This window comes from Crocodylus porosus, unplaced genomic scaffold (assembly GCF_001723895.1).
Source record: "Crocodylus porosus isolate Cpor-Errol unplaced genomic scaffold, CroPor_comp1, whole genome shotgun sequence".
In the NCBI taxonomy this organism is placed as follows: Eukaryota; Metazoa; Chordata; order Crocodylia; family Crocodylidae; genus Crocodylus; species Crocodylus porosus.
In genome coordinates this window covers 52,244,990-52,262,032 of record NW_017728943.1, presented here as the reverse complement: position 1 = coordinate 52,262,032, position 17,043 = coordinate 52,244,990, and the positions used below count along the sequence as shown (strand labels likewise).

Here is a 17,043-nt window from a genome sequence, read left to right as displayed (position 1 = left end):
AAGCTTTGCGACCGCTCGAATTTTGCTGAGTGATCCTCCCACGAGATGTCCGGGTCACTGAAGTCACCCATGACAACCATGGTCCTGAAGCATGCAGCCTCAGCCTGTTCCTTACATAGTGATTGAAAACATCTAACTTTTCTATAAAGTCTGTACTTTTCCTATTCTATTCTGTATTCTTGTCCTCTGTATCATATATGTTGATTGTATTAGCCATCTGATCAAAGGTAGCCATCTTAGTGAAGACTTATGCAAGAAAAGATATTAGATGTTTTGGCCTTCTTATCACCCGTTGCTAGTTTCCCCTCCCTTCTAGTAGTGGACTAATTCTATTCCTGGATTTCCTCTTGCTGCTAATGTTCCTTTTCCCCTTTGTTGTCCCTTGCTAGCTGTGTTTCATTGTGTGACGTGGTCTTTCTGATTTTTATCTTGATATGTACCTTTATACTCATCTTCAATAATTTGGCCTAATTTCCTCTTCCTGTACAATTCCTTCTTATGTCTCAGGTCATTGAATAGTTCATAATTTAGCCAAATCACTCTCTACTACACTTCTTATCTTTCCATTGCATTAGGATAGTTTGAGGTTGGGCCTTTAATATTGTTTTTTAAACAAACTGCCAGCTTTTCTGAACATCTTTCCCTCTGAGGCTAGCTTCCTGTAGGATCTCCCTTACCAATTCTCTCAGTCTATTCATAGAATCCTAGAAAATGAGGGTTGGAAGTGACCTCAGGAGGTCATCTAGTCCAACCCCCATTCCTAACTAGATTATCCTAGCCTAAGCTTTCTCCAGCCAGTTTTTACAAACCTCCAAAAAGGGAGATTCTGCCACCTCTCTGGGGAACCTGTTCCAGTGTTTTATGACCCTCCTGGTGAGAAAATTCTTCCTAATATCTAACCTAGACTTCCTTTGCTGCAACTTGAGACCGTTGCTCCTTGTTTTGTCATCTGCCACCACTGAGAACAGTCTAGCTCCATCCTCTTTGTAACCACCCTCAGGTGGTTGAAGGCTGCTGTTAAATTCCATCTCAGTCTTCTCGTCTCTAGACTAAATAAGCCCAAATTCCTCAGTGTGTACTCATACGTCATGTCCCCCCAGCCCTGTCCCCATTTTTGTTGCCCTCCTCTGGACTCTCTCCAATTTTTCCACATCCTTTTTGTAGTGGGGGGCCCAGAACTGGACACAGTACTCCAGATGTGGCCTCACCAATGCTGAATAGGAAGGATCACTTCCCTGGACATACTGGCAACATATCAACTAATGCAGCCCAATATGCTATTAGCCTTCTTGGAAACAAGGGCACACTGCTGGCTTGTATTCAGCTTATTGTCCTCTGTAATCACCAGGTCCTTTTCTGCAGAGCTGCTGCCCAGCCAGTCAGCCCTCTGCCTGTACTGGCACATAGGATTTTTCTGTCCTAAGTGCCGTACTTTGCTCTTGTCCTTGTTGAACTTCAAGAGATTTCTTTTGGCCCAATTCTCCAATTTGTCATGGTCACTCTGAATTCTAGCCCTACTCTCCAACATATCTACTACTCCCCTCAGGTACACTTTCTTCAAATCCATTTTGTTTTGCTCTGCTGTTCTCCTTCCTTCCCTTCCTCCCCTCTAGTTTCTTTTTCTGCCTTATGTATTAATAAGAACGTGTCCCATACTGATTTCATTGGAGTCCACCAATACCTGGCATACAGTAGATCTACTAAACATTGTTCTAATTTAGGGGGCCTCCTGGTATGCCTATAGGAAGCTTTTCTTATACCTAGAGCAACCCCATACCTCTTCTACTTCTGCCTCAGCAGACACCTGTTGCCAGGGTTTGTGGTTACAGGCTGTCTTACACAGTGCTTGCCTTTGGGGAATTCTCTCTTGGTGGACTGTAGAGCTTTTTTACTGTACTACAATAAAATACTTCCAAAAGTATTTTAAAGTGTGACTGAGGGGTCCACTCCATGTGCAGTTTCCTGTGATGCAATATTTACATTTGAAACTAGATTCTTTATAAATAAGGCCTACCCTGTTTATGTAAAATCTTCCCTGCAGATGGGGGCTGCATGCATGTCACTTTTACAGAAGAACTGTGGTGGGGGTAGAAGAGGTTTAAAAGACAGCATCAGTCACCAGTGCTGTCAGGAAAGCATGTCCCATAATTTGAAATTGAGCAAGCCTCACTGATATCCTTGGGCTAGCTCTACCCACCTGTTGCAGGAAGACAGGAGAAATGGTATGCGTTTTCCACTTGCTATATGATGGTGAATTTTCTGAAACTTGAAGAAAAATCTTGAGAGCATTTTGGAGCAAATCAAAAAGAGCTTAGGTATGTTGGAGCCTCAACAACTCCATGTGAAGTCAAACGGTGGTGCAGTCACCTGGAAAAAGACGGTTTTAACTTTGTAGGTCACAAATAGCCCTTTGGTGTATAGTTAACGCATGATTTTCTGGGGTGTTGATAATGAGATCAAATCAATGTAATTTCCTTCCTACCAGCGTCTTGCCCTGATCATCACTGAGGGGTTTTTTTCTATGTCCAGTTGAAGCTTTTTGCTCTACAAAGGCACAAAACTATTTATCTAATGGGGACAATAAGAGGGGGTTTTTTTCCCTTTGTGCTTACTGTCCTCTTTCTTGAAAAAGGCTAACTTATAGTTTCATAGTTGGTAGGGTCAGAAAGGACCTGAGCAGATCATCAAGTCCCAACCCCCTTTTTTCTTTTTTTCCAACTACTCAGTTGGTCTAATAAAATATATCGTAGTTGTATTCATCCATCTATTGCTTAATTCTGTTTATTATATTGTAGAATTTAACACATTAACCCACAAACTGTAGAAATGACCCTTGCTTATTGTGATCGGTATCTGTGTGTGTGTGAGTTTTGGATGAGCACAGGGGCTTATTAGGGCTGTGTGAAGATTTGGTCCATGATTCAATTTGGTGGAGATTTGGCCCAATTTGGTGCCTGAATCTCCAAATCCAAACTGAATCCGGAGACCCTTTAATCTCTCCAAATTGAATCGGAATCCTCCGAATCAATTTGGAGAGATACGGAAAGATTCAGTGACTCAGACATAGACACAGCCCCACATGTTTTCCCTACGTACCTCAAGGCACCAGGTAGCTCGTGAATGCCAAGATGCTGGGGTAGATGGAGCATCCCACAGGAGCGCAGGGGAACTATTTTTTTAATTATTTATTCAGACTTTTCAAAATTTCAGCTTGGAGCAGAAGCTCAGCATGGAAAAATTTATCCCAAAAGTGAATATTTCACAACAGTTTTACTTTCTGTAAATGTGCAAATACTTTGTACTTTGCCATTACAGAAGCAACCTGAAGGAGCAGTAGTTAGTTGACAGGTCATTCTTCTGCCATTTTTAATAACGCTGGTGTATAGACAGGCATCCATATAGGGATAACTATATTAATTTCAATTTCCAGTAGAATGTAGGGCTAGAAAAGAATTCTTGCCAAATGGAACATTGCAATCAGAATACAGGCTGCAATAAAGTATTTCTACGATGCCAGCAAATATTAGGAAATAAGGATATCCAGACTTTATTTCCCAGTGTACTATATTTCACAACACAGAATAGATGTTGCAGTTCATTTTAATTCACTTTAATGCCCCTCCTTGGATGTATTTCAGCAAGTGAATTTATCATAAACCTCTGGGGAGAGCAAAAAATATGATAGAGGGATTCTGTATCATCATGGATTGGTGCAACTTCACTGGCATCAGTGGAGTTTCTTCTCTTGCACCTGCAGATAATTCGGTCCGGTGTTTCTTGTGTTTAAGATGATACACAAATGGCCGGACTTCTAGTTATAGCTAGAAAATGAATTGGAAGACCTCTACTTTGTGTGCATTTGTCACCTGGAAAAGTGATAGAACACTGATGCCAGCATGTCAAGTAAACGTTTCGCTACTCATACCAATGTGTAGATGTATTGAAATCTAAAGTGCAAGGATGTAGAGACATATTAACGTAGTCCCAGTGGAAATATGTTATCTGGTCATTCTTGTATAACATCTTTGCATTTATGATGGCTTCAGTTTATTCTGCCCTTTTTCTTGCACTGTATTTTTCTCACAATGAATCTTCTGTAAGGTCTAGCTATACCACAGTGTTTACTGCTTGCAAGGACATAGCTAGTTTCAAGTTAACTTGGCTAGCTCAGAGACTACTCCTAATACCTCCTAATTAGGAACCACATGGCTCAACACAGACTGCAAAAACCTTTCAAGAAGGATATGTTCAAATGATCCATAGCACAGATAAATCATCAGTAAGTCGTGTCCTGCTGTATTCGCATAAGGTGTTTTCCCCTCACTGATGGCAATCTTGCGGTAGGAATGCCATTATTCCTATAGTCTTATTTGGCAGAGTGCACAGTCCCTATTAGCTGAACCCTTGGCATTTGGCATGCACACCTTGGGGAACAATCAGATGTTTTACATTACCCTCCTCATTTGCAAATTTTCAGTGTCATGCTCCACACCCAAAACACTTCCATTGTGGGAAACCCAGGAGAGATGCAGGAGTCTTGCTAGTCTTGAGAGAGAGTCCCAGTACAGATATTGTGCACCTTACTTTGTTTCGTGTTGAGCTGCACCATTCCTGTGTGGTCCATTTCATGCTTCTGGATGAAGTGCTTAAATAGCCCTATGCTATTTACTGGGAAAAAAACAAAATATGCATGGTTCCAAAGTACTAATATGGTATCCTTCAGTAAAACTAATGTCTAACTTTGGAACAATCAGGCTATTTGTAAATGTAAAATGAGAGTAGATATTGGAGCTCTGCAGAGGCTGGAGCCATTTGGAGCGCTTCTTGTATCAGTCAAAATCATGGTCATGTAGAGCTCCTTTCCTTACTAGGGAAAGTTTCATAGTTTCTAGGGTTGGAAGGGACCTGAACAGATCACCAAGTCTGACCCCATGCCCTGGGAAAGGACTAACTTATTCCAGAGTCTACAGCACAATTTCTGTTTTGGTTTTTTTTTCACCACCAGCATAAGGTCTGAAGAATTTGGGCCCATGATTTTTATTACTGATTACTTAAAGATGCAACTCTGACTTACCATTGGAGCTGTAAATTACAGCAATCTGAATGCAAGGACTGCTTATGGTTCTGGTTATAACCCAACAAACATATTTGTATTAATTGGTATTAAGGATTTTTCACACACTGTTCTAAATATGATCCTAGGTTCACATTGAATTATGCTCCTATCTTGAAATGTTATTTAAAATTAGACAGGATGATTCTTACGATTGTAATCCTGTTATTAAAGCAGATGAAACTCATTTAGTCTTCAGTGCTGCTGGCAATGCCACTTCTTCTGTAAGATAGCTAGATGTAGCAGGTTCTGAAATGCCAATTGGAATCAAATTTTTTTATTTTCAATTCATTTAGTAGCTTACCTGCATTGAGGTGCTTCTACCTATAGAGGTTTCACTCAGCATGATTTACACTTTCCTTTATTCCCTTAACACCTAAAAGTCACACATTTGCTGTGTTTAGCATATGGACTCAAGCAATCCAGGGATAATAGAGGGTAAATCAATTTAGTTGAGGCTGAAACTTGCTCATCTAGCTGCATGAGATCTGTGCTCAACTTCTCTCATGAGCTGTCAATATTCTGATGATTACCGTGGATTCAAATTATCATCTGCAAACTGCAAAGGTTATAGAACCAGCTGTGTGGTCTCCCTTTACAACATGTGTCGCAGAGAGAAGGGGGGCATTATGTCACTGAGAACTTCAGTGGAACAAAAGTATCCCCTTTTTAGCTAAGGTATTAGAATGCATGGGAAGCACAGCAGGAGATTGCAAGAAAACAGGTTGTTTTCAGGCCTTCATCTGAAAGACCCAGGCCTAAAGGAATTTATAGGTGCATTTCTTAATGACAACTCATCTCTATTTGTTTCAGTGGAATTTGGTCCACAGATCCAAAAATGCCTGCTAGCCTTTTCAAAGAGCCAAATTACTTTGCTTTATATTTACAGAGGCTTTGAAGACGCAAACCACATCCAAAATTAAAGAAGCAGCTTTGCTTTATAGAATACAGAATTTCTGCAGAGCAGGCAAAGCCGGCTTTGTGTATATACTTATTTTTAGTAATGAAAACAATTTTCATTATTTTTTTTCATTAGATTACAGAGCTTTAAAAAACCCACAGTGAACAGGAGCATCATTTTAAAACACCATATATCTACTGCCTAAGGTTGCTTCCATTGTATTCCGCATGCCCTGCGAAAGACACTGTCTAAATGAGAAATTGTTGGACTGTCTTCCAACTAGTTCAGTTTTGCTCTTCAGATTAAAATTCACACAGGAAATGTTGGTGTTTTTCTAAAATAAGTTTGGTGTCTTAAGTTGAGGGGGTTTATTTGGCTAGCCAGATCTATAACAACAGTCTCTCCAAGTGCCTAAAAGGGTCAAAACTAGTTTTAAAGACACATTTTTATTTCTATTTTATTTTTTTCCAAAATGTCATTTCATTTAGAAATGTGCACTTTGTGTTGATTCAGACCACTTTCATTTCTATGCCAAAATGTCTGGCAAACTTTCAGGACATGATCTCAATTTTTCACACACTTGCATATATTTCTGCTTATCTTGTCAAACCAGGGTCCTGCACCTGTCTGAGCCAATGGCTAATTTTTATAAAGTATAACAACATGCACCTTGAATCTAAGAATCCCAAATGTGAGCAGTATAGTAACTGAGGCTTTCTCTCCCTTTCCCTCCACTGTTTCCAATGCTGTTTATGGAAGAGTACAATAAACAGACTGAATCACCATGGAAGAAGAGAGACATCATTCACAAACTGCATTCCTGATCTCATGCATGTATATGCTTTTTGTCTTTGTAGCATAGGTGATTGACTGCAGAGGTGTAACAATAAATAGGTTTAGGTCTTAGGAGTGAAGACAATACAGTTCATGTAGAGAACTGTTACTACAGTGAAGGACCGATGACACAAAGTTGCATGTGAACTGTGCACCACAGAAAACATAATGAAGGTCATCTTGGCTTAGCAGGCTTCAAGATGTTGTAAGAATAGGTGCAAATTTCTGTCATAGATTTTTTCTGTTAAGTGTAATGCTTGTCTGTTGTCCATAAAGTCAGGATCTTGTATAGACCCTTACAATAAAATCTGCCAGTTGTTGTGAAAACTCTAATAATTAACCCTACAGACAATAGGCAACTCTGGGAGTAGTACAACATGTCCTTGCCGAGGGCAGGAAAAAGGGGAAACAAACACACACACACACTATCTCAGTTTTCTGCAGCTTTTTGATTACTTAAGGCTCAGGAACATGGCTTATGACTGCATCTGTCATTGCAGCAATTAATTGAACAGCTCTGCAGCAATGCCGTAGCAGAAAAATCACTGGCTATTGGCTTAGTCCCAAGCAAGAAAAATGCTGCACTGAAGAAAACTGTCAGGGTACAAGAAGGGATAGATTTTCCTGTGTCAGGTCTTATGACAATGGAATACAAGTAAATCTTATAAAAGATACGACTAGAAGCCTGTGACCAGCATCCCTTGCAGATAGCTGCCACTGTTAAAGATTTAAACTTCAGGCAGGTTTTTTACTTAGTTTTCTGCCTTGTCTATCTACTTAACTCCATTGGGAAGGAACTGTCAATGTGTATATGTTCTGAACTGCATTTAGTTCAGTACTTAAAAATAATGCTGTTATTATCTTTGTAAATAATCACTAAACTATTATTGGGTGTTAGAGGGCCTTGTTTTCTGTGGAAAATAAAAGGAGGATGGAGTATGAACCTGGTAATTTCTGAAGTTTAACTCTGCAATTGAATAAAGGTTTTATATAACAAATACCTCATGCCTTAGTCAAGGCCACTTGTAATGAATGTAACTATAGTAACAAAACAAAGTTACTAGCTAATGAAGGAATATTTCCAATGAGCGGAGCATGAAATATGTTTAGTTATCAGCTTTGTGCTGTTACTTTAGTAGCTGCTACTATATTTTCAAAGTTTTTTGTGTAAAGCTGTGGTGAGCTTTGTTTTCCTGCTTTGAGATGTACAGTGCACTGTGTCCTATCTTAATTAGATTATCCCATTGTTTTAGTTACATTTTTTCTCTAACCTGAGGCAGAAGAATAATATCTAGAATGAATGATAATGTGAGTGAGGTGGCCCAGTTGGCAGGCAGTTTGGCCGACTGAGGGTTACACTTAAACCATACTAAGGTTACTTAAAATGCAAACATCCAAACTTAAAACTTGTTAATTCCTTTTAAGTGTTATCTGAGTACCTCCAAGTTGCCCCACTTCAGGCGAGGTATTAACTCTGGGCCATGCTACCTGTTTCATGTTAGAGTAAATTCAGTCTGCTCCACAGAGATAAAAGAGCTGTGTGCAGTCCTCCAGCATCCCAGGATGCACCACTCTTAGCTGTACCTCCTCCCCATCCAGAGCAGGGATAGAGCCCAGGTGTCCTGGCTTGTAGCCATGCCCTGCTCACTACTAGTCACTCGCTCTCTAGTGGCAGGTCAGCTGTAATGGTAAGAAATGATATTAACCTTTAATAAGTAACTGCTCACAGTGCGTTCCAACTTTAACACCGCTTAACATTCCACAGAGTTAGTATAGTCTATGTGCACCATGCAACTTCATTCTTAATTTGCAAATATTAATTTGTTAAGGCTGGAATGTTCAGCGTAGCTAATCAGTGATAGCTGGTTTCCTGTTCTTATTCCTTGGGATCTACGTGCCTGATTTCTTTAGCTTCCCATGAAAGCCCAGCCGTGAAAAAACAAATCTAGTTACTGAATGGCGGAAACAGTTAATATTCCATAATACAACGATCCAGTACCCTTTACTGAAGAACATTCCTACTGTCAAACTAGGATAGCATAAAGAGCAAGACCTTTTAAAGACAGTCCTGCATGTGCTGAAGTAAGTTAAAAGCTCACATTAGTCAGTACTCTGTGTATCTTCCTAGGTTTGTTTGGCAACTTTAGTTAGATTCTCATCATTTGCATTCTTTCCCTTGATTCCTCTTGCTTTTGACTTAACCATAATTGTCCTTGCCTAGCCACTTTCTTCCTCTTATTCCCTGTGCACCTGGGAAAAGAACCTGAAGTCCTCATCCTGTGAGCCTCATTACTATAATCATGCATCTTATCACATCTGGGTAGACATACCCCTCTAGTTCTCTTACCAGCTCTAGCTTCTAGCCTTCAGTTGCTCCCAGCCAGTGGATGTCAACATTTCTGTGAAGATAGCCTAGGCAAGAGAGGTGAGGACAGTGGGAAAGGAGAGCAAAAATGGTCTTAGCTTGTCAAAGCAGGTAATTGAAACATGCACACATTCTCATCAAGCTGGGTTTCCATCCATGGGAACGTAGGATCCCTAGTGTGGCTTCTGTCAGAGGTGGACTTGCACTGTGCCAGTAATCAGGAGACAGAATTTCCTCTGTTTTTGCACAAAGAGAGGAGGAACCCTACTATCATGGTGGCACCGAGCATTTTGATAGTAGCTGGTGCCTGAGGAGCTCTGAGCCCTTTGCCATTCTTGTAGTGGTGTGGAATGCCTAGGAAACCCTTTGTACACCACTGGAGTGACGTCCATCCTGAGGAAGACTACAACAGCTCCTTAACAGGGTACAGTAACATGACACTGCAATTTGGGATATGAAGTAAAGAAGAATATTCTTTAGTATAGGACCTACACAGAAGTAATTTAGAGAGATAGAATTTAATCACATGAATTGGAGTATGACCATGATACTAGAACTAGTACAGCTATTCTTGCAAACCTTGCTATGGACTTTTTATTAACCTTGGTTTTACATTTCATTTAAAATACGTTAATAGAGGCAAAGAAGGATGGGTGGGTATTAAAAAAAGGATAAACCTAATGGGACACATGTAATCTTAAAAGCCCCACATAAAAGTAATTTAATCTTTAGTATTAAGGAAAGCTGGTCAGCTATTGCTGAATTCATCTCTTCTGTGTGATAGCTGGAAAGAACATTTTTTTCCTAAGGAATCCATAGCACTAAATCCTATAATAGATACTAAAATTAGAGAAACCAGCTAGGATTTCAAGTTTGCTGGATAAGTCTTTTTAAGATAATAAATGAATTTCTGAACTTTTTGCCTTTCCATTTTCATAGATTAGTCATCAGATTACTGAATGCAGGAAGTAGGTTATAGGCTTCATCTGTGTTAATTTATTTGTTCTATTACATTTTCTCAAGTGGGTTGAACTTTGTACAGTTCCATAACAGCTGTAATAATACAACAGCCTTGTAGTGGCATCTCCCACGTATTTGTACCCTTTATTTGCCATCACCAGCTAACAGTTGGGTTCATGACATATTCAGCTGTTAGACTCCCTGGACTTATTACTTTTATGGTCATACCCAAAACATACTAGGCACTGTCTCCATCTCAAAGAGTGTAAGATATGAAGAGAGGAGAATCAGACAGAGGGGCATACAAAGAAAAAAGCTAGATTCTGCCACCCTGACACTCCATAATAGCATTATTTCACCAGAGTGAGTGTGGGCAGTGATCAGGGAAATGATGTTACAAGGCTTATTAGTCTTTATTTGACTCTTCTTCTGTTTACTTTATTTTTCTAACAAAGTCTTGGTTCTCAGCAGAAAGTGGGGTCATTTGGCCTCAGGATAGAGAGAAGGAATTGGGGGAATAAGGGAGTAGGAACAAAGACAGGGGGAAGGAGATGGCAAAAAAAGAGAGAGGACAGGATGGAAGAAAGAGATAGCTAGAGCTCAGTGAAGGCTGTCAAGAGGCTGAGAAGCTTCCTTCTGGCTGTTGTCCCCTATATGGACTGGTTGTGAAAGGGGTTGGGGTGCTGTAAGGCCTTGATTTACTGCTGTTTTGAACTCTCAACAGCTATGGTCTGGCTGCTTTGGGAGAATAGACCCAGGCTAGTCGCTGTACAAAGCTTTAGCTATATGGCTACATTGACAGAGTCCCCCCTCACAGAGCAGCATCTTCTTCCAGCAGAAGGAATTCTTTTGCTATAGCTCTTCCCGCCCCCGGTGATATAACTTGGATCTCTACAGAAGGCTTGGTTGTATAGTCATAGATCTGCTGGATAGGCACGTTAACTTTTTGTTTTCATTTTCCTAATGTCAAGGCTTGGCTGACACAAGTTTCAAGTCTAGACTGGGCCCAGGTGTAGGGATTTTCATAGTCTGGTCATAGATGCCTGTGAGAACGTCAAAGGGTCCCAGTCCTCTGGATATCTTCCTCTGGGTTGATTGAGACAACTGATAGGTCCACACTTACCACCTTGTGCCCTTTGTTGTGGCTGGTTCTTCATGTTTCTGTCAGTGGAAGGCAGTGTTCCCTCAAGGGACTTGGGAGGGCATAGTGGTGCACAGTCTGTGCCAACCACAGATCAAGGAGGTCTAGCTAGGGAGGAGATACAGGCAAGGTACACAGGATGCCTTGGTTCAGCTCATTCCCATGGCAGCCTCTGCTAACAAGGCTTCTGCAGAAACAATATCTTTGAGACTAAGAGACCTACTGCATTTGAAACACTAAGTGTTTTTTAGGTTTTGTCTTCTGCAAGGAAGGGAAATGACTTGATGAGTTCTGTGGAATAACTGCTCTGCAAAGGTGACTTTGTGTGTCTGATTTCCACCGTCTAATTTTAAATGCAGAATTATAAATGAATATTCATTTCTTAAGGTGAAAAAGCAACATTTTATGCAGAGCAGTTAACAGTTTGGAATATGTAGAACTGGAAGATGTGGCCTGACTTGCACCATTAAACCTGTGTGAGTGAAATATATGATGCATCTAAATACTATTTGCATCAGAAAAATTAACCTGGAAGACAGAACAGCAATAAAAATCCCAGGCCAAGACCATGAATGAATGGTTGGTTTTATCCCTGGATTGTCCTGAGATGTAAAACTTAAAGCTTTGGGTAGAAATGGAGAAGTTATAATAAAAAGACCTTTGATTATATCAGGGTTCTCCTATATTTACATCTCTTGTATTGTGGAGGAGGCAAAAAGAACAAGAAAAAAGACTGATAAAAACTGAGGGGTGCCATTAACAAATGCACTGACTATTGCCTTTAGTAGTGTCATGCGGCATCCCACAAAGCTGAATTTCTTGGTTCAGTCTGTATTCCTTGATAAAACTGTGCTGAAGGTCACGCTCCTGTCTTTAAGTTCTCCAGGGTTAAATCCTGCTAGGCTTCCTCATGCAAGCAAATACATCTCCTGTAGTGGCCTGGCTGTGCCTAGTACCATGGTTAGGAATTGGCCACAAATACACAGTGTGCAGTAGTCCTTAATCAGCACAGTAGGCTAGATCCTGGAGTACTACTCAGTGCATATTCAGGCAAAATTCCCATTCAAGTTGATGAAGGATGTGAATAAGCACCTGGGAGCTAAATTTTGGAGGTGCACCAAACCCTGCTTATGGGACAGTGCATAGTTGTATTACCATAGGAGTAATTTGAGATCATTTTGTTTCTGTTATCTTTATGGAATAGTAAACTCTTTGAACCCTTTGCATGGCTCAGTTTACTTTTTCTTTCCCTAAGCTGTACTGGCCAGCTCAATAGGGAAGTGAAGATCAGGTTTTGCCCACTTGCTCCCTGCTCACCTGCATAGAACAAGCAGACCCATGAGGCTGAAAGAACTAGTCTTGTTTAATCTGGAGAAGGAAAGGCTAATGGGTGGGATTTGATAAAAGTTCAAATACCTGGAGACCAATTGTTAAGAGAACGAAGGTGGCCTTTTTCTGTGGCCACAGGGAACAGGACTAGTTCTTGTAGCAATGGCCTCAAACTACAGCAGCTGAAATTCAGGTAGGAAATCAGGAAGAACTTTCTGACTATGAAGGTGGTCAAGCATTGGAACAGGTCATCTAGAGAAGCTCTGGCATCTGCATCTCTGGAAATACTCAAGGGCAGGTTACACAGACATTTGTAACATTTGATGGTTCAGTCAGGGATGTTCTTGCCTTGAGCAGGGAGCTGGACCAGATGACGTCATGAGGTCTCCCCTAGCCCTACTTTCCTAAAATCTTTACTCTTTTCCTCTGTGCATGTAATCTGTGTTGATACTTTATGCAGAACAGTAAGAGGGCACCTTACTCTGCTTTTATTTCTTTGCGTGGCACATAGTGCTGCTCATGACTGAGTCGCATGTTAGAACCAAGGGATTTTAACAAATTTAAATACAGTTGCATTAATCTGCTGATCATAATACTGTAAAATTACTCTCTTTTCTTCTAATAACTTATTCGTTGGTAAATTGACCTTAAAATGTTTTCTTTGCTCTGCCCCAGCTATTAAGGCTTTAACTGTAGCATAATTTATTCCTGCAAGTTGGCAAAAGTCTAGTAAATAAAAAAAAGCCTGTTATTACCATTTGTACCATTCACTTGCTTTTCCACATAAAGTTTTTCCACATGTGACTTTTTCTTATCAAGACTGTCCATTTCCATTCTGCTTAAAATCACCTCCCACTGTGTTTTGATGGTCAACTAACTATTTAAAAAAGGATTACAACTCTGCTTTTTTTCCATTAAGGCCAAAGGAAGCCATTATTTTAATCCTATGTTAAATGACAGACAATCATTTTAAGCAGCTCCTAGATTTAAAATGAAGTAAATGATATCTATTCAAGAATAAAGAACCTTAATCTTAAAATTCTATTTTAATAGTTTTTTAAAAAGAGGGACCTGTGTTTGTCTACATCAAGATTTTGTCTGCTACATGTATCTTCTGTGGAGAAAAAAGGAAAGCGTTGGTTCTTCAAGTAGTGTATCTTGGCATTGAGAATGTGTTCCAAAATGTCAAGTTTCAAGCATACCATACATGTTTGAACTGTATAGTCTCTAAGCAGAATTCTCTGAAGAAATTAATCATACTAGCAAATATTACATATATAATAAGAAGCTCTGTTTAGCCCTCCTCTGGCAAATCTACCAGTGAAGTCAATTGAGAGCCTGATCCTATGAAGGACTAATGCCTTCAGCTTCTATGGTATCTGAGAGAGTAAAAAGTGCTGCACCGTGCCCATGGAAATTGCCATTGTTAGAGGATACTCCGGCCTGTGATGAAAGGACATGAAATTGTGATACCTTGACGCTGTGGTGGGGAAAGGATCAAAGAATGCACCTGTGCTTTAACACATGTTTTCAGAAGGAAAGCTGTTAAATCATGTGATTTGAAACCATAGTACCCTGGGTGTTATCTAGATTGAAAATAAACCCGTTTAAATACCAGGGGCCTTCTGGGCATCCTTAATGAGAGTGCATTCTTTTTCTTAAACACAAATAATGGGTTTTTTTATACTTTGATATCTCTTCCTCCTCTTTGAACTTTTATTTAAAGGAAAAATCAGTGTGCACCACTGTCTGACCCCAAAGCATGGGATACAAATGTACATTTCTGATCTCTTCTTGTTACAGTCTGTTCTGAAGCCCTATTGTTGGTTGAGAACCTTGCACTTGGCTAACGGTGCATGTGAAATAAAAAGAGGATCTCAGAATGTCATGTCAGCGAAGCTGTAGTGCTGCATGTGAAGTTCCATCTCTCGTCTTGGATTAGATTTAAAAATGCTGGATTTGACCTCAGACACCTTGCAGATCTGCTGCAAAGTGTCTTAGCTAGTCAGTCAGTAGTCCCTTACAGATCAGGCATTTCCACAGTAGGTCTCCCTCTGCAAAGGAAAAAGGGAAGTATAAAGTTTACCAATGTGAAAGAGGTTAGGGCTTGCTGCTTGCTTTTTCTTTTCTTCATGACTAATTCTGCAACTGAAAAATAAAATTGAAGCATAGACAAGAAAGTGGAGCTATTCCTCCCTCCCTCTCCTCCAGCAAATCCAAGGGGTATGTTTCAGATGGAACATCTCTTTAAATTTGTGGGAGATAAGCTATTCATTTTCAGGATTTATATGAATCGATAAGCAGAGAGTTAGCTACCACAGCAGCTCCCACTGTGTTGACCCTGCTGAATTTATCTAATACATGTTAGCTTTGAAGGAGGTGAAGACAGCCTGCCTGAGTTTCACTGACTTAAAGCTAGACTGCCACATTCCTTAGTTGGTGTAAATCGATGACTTCAGTGGAGATGCATCAGTGTTTGTTGGCTAAGCATCTGGCCTAGTATGCTCAGTTCACTGTACCTGCACCAGTCTTACCAGCTTGATCTGTACTTTGCAACCATGCAGTTTATAAAGCATTATAGGATAAAAGACTTAAAAGGTCAGTGGTTGCTAGCTACTGACTCATTTTTCCTAATAAAACCAGTAATTTTGTGAGTGAAGAACCTGTAAGTAAATCTGAGCAAACTAATCCCCTCATCTGGTATATGCTACTCCAGTGCAGACAAACAGGACAGCCTGTGTCTATTCTATTTGACATTTAGATTGTATTTACAGTTTTCTTTGTAGGCATATTTTCAGGGAATTGGTGGAAAAAAGGCCAGATACTGGCACTTTTAAAAGTTTAAACCTAATAACAGCATATTTTCATAAAAGGATGTTTGTTTTTACATGGGCACTATTAGAGAGTTATGATACAATGTTGTCTTTTCATAGCACATCCAACAGTGCTGTCACAATGTGATGGAAATGGATGTAAAAAGCACTGCAGAAAATTAATCCAATTTTGGGCTAAATAAGCCTTGGATTCCTCTTAACATTAAGGGTGTGTTTTTCATCCCTTTCAGTTTATTTTTAACTGTCAGACCTTGCCTACATATGTTAAGTACATCTGACAATTAAGAAACAGCAAATTGATTTCTGTCTGTTATTGAAGAGCAGCATCTCAGCTTGTCTGTATGGTGTCATCTGCACCTGCTAGAGTCACTTCTGTAACAGTGGAAGTCACAGCCTTAGTAATGGTTGAGAGATGAAATTATGCCTTAAAATATGTAAGCCTATGATTCAAAACTGCATTACTGTTCAGATGAACAGTACAGAGCTTTGTGAGCTACTGTGCTGTAGTTGGGAAATTTAAGAGTAGAGAGGATGATTTGAGGTTTGTGTGCGGGGGATGTTTTTTATTGTTCATTTTGTTTTGTTTGCATTTGTTGCAAGAAAGCAAAATCCCCCTACTTGTTTCCAATGAACTTCAGTAAGGCTGCAGTTAATGGTGTCTGTCAAAATAAAAAATGCCACAGTGAAAGGAAGGCCCTACACTGTGATGGTTTCAATATTTATATTATCGAGGCGGTAGGGCCTTCTGCCCAGCAAAACGAAGATGTGATTGCAGCACTGCTAACAGGCCTATACGTGCTTAATCTCACCAGCACATGCTATGATGGCAATGAAGACCTGGGAACGTGGGCTTTAGCTTGTGCTTAGCAACCAAAGTACAAAGCCTTCAGGGACTTTAGGTACATGCGCGACTGCATGTTTATACTAAAGTTTGTGTGGCTATAGCTCCCTGGTGTTGTTACCCAGGTTAGTTCGATTAAGCCAGCGTGGGCATACCCGCTTATACTACAGGGATGTCTTTGGCTTGTTGTGCTGACCTGCACACTGAGCCAGTGAGTCATCTTTCCAGCTGGTAGGTCAAATATAGCCCCTAACAGCAGAAGCAGGTCAGTACATTTCTTCTGGGCTTTTCTTGTTTAGCAAAACTGGTTAGTGTCAACTCAGTATGACACACATTGCTCACAGGCTCTGCCATTCCTTCCTGAAATCCAGGGCCCGTAGCCTGGGTTTTTCCACAGCCTCGCATCCCATGACGGCAGGTATATCTAACCACATCTTCTACCAGCTTAGTGCATGGGACCTGTTCTGCAGTCTTCCCACGCAATTGGAGTACTGTGTCAACTTCTGGGCGCTGCACTTCAGGAGGGATGTGGACAACATGGAGAGGGTCCAGAGGAGGCCACTTGCATGTTCGGGGGCAGCAGGGCAGGCCCTACGAGGACAGGCTACGGGACCTGAACCTGTTCAGCCTCCACAAGAGAAGGCTGAGGGGGGATTTAGTGGCCATTTACAAACTAGTCAGGCATTGGGGGAGTCCCTGTTCCCCCGAGCACTGCCAGGAGTGAC

The 17,043-nt window shown here is 40.5% G+C and overlaps 1 protein-coding gene and 1 long non-coding RNA gene across 3 annotated transcripts in view; both read left to right on the top strand.

The window, feature by feature from the left end:
* The window catches only part of TTC7A (tetratricopeptide repeat domain 7A), a 246,883-nt gene that overhangs the window by 128,750 nt on the left and 101,090 nt on the right, over window positions 1-17,043 (top strand). The gene's annotated exons all lie outside the window — the stretch shown is intronic.
* LOC109319634 overlaps window positions 12,966-17,043 on the top strand; it is a 15,781-nt gene continuing 11,703 nt past the window's right edge. The window contains exon 1 of the long non-coding RNA XR_002103569.1: window positions 12,966-13,018. This is a non-coding gene — a long non-coding RNA (uncharacterized LOC109319634). The remainder of the gene's footprint in view (window positions 13,019-17,043) is intronic.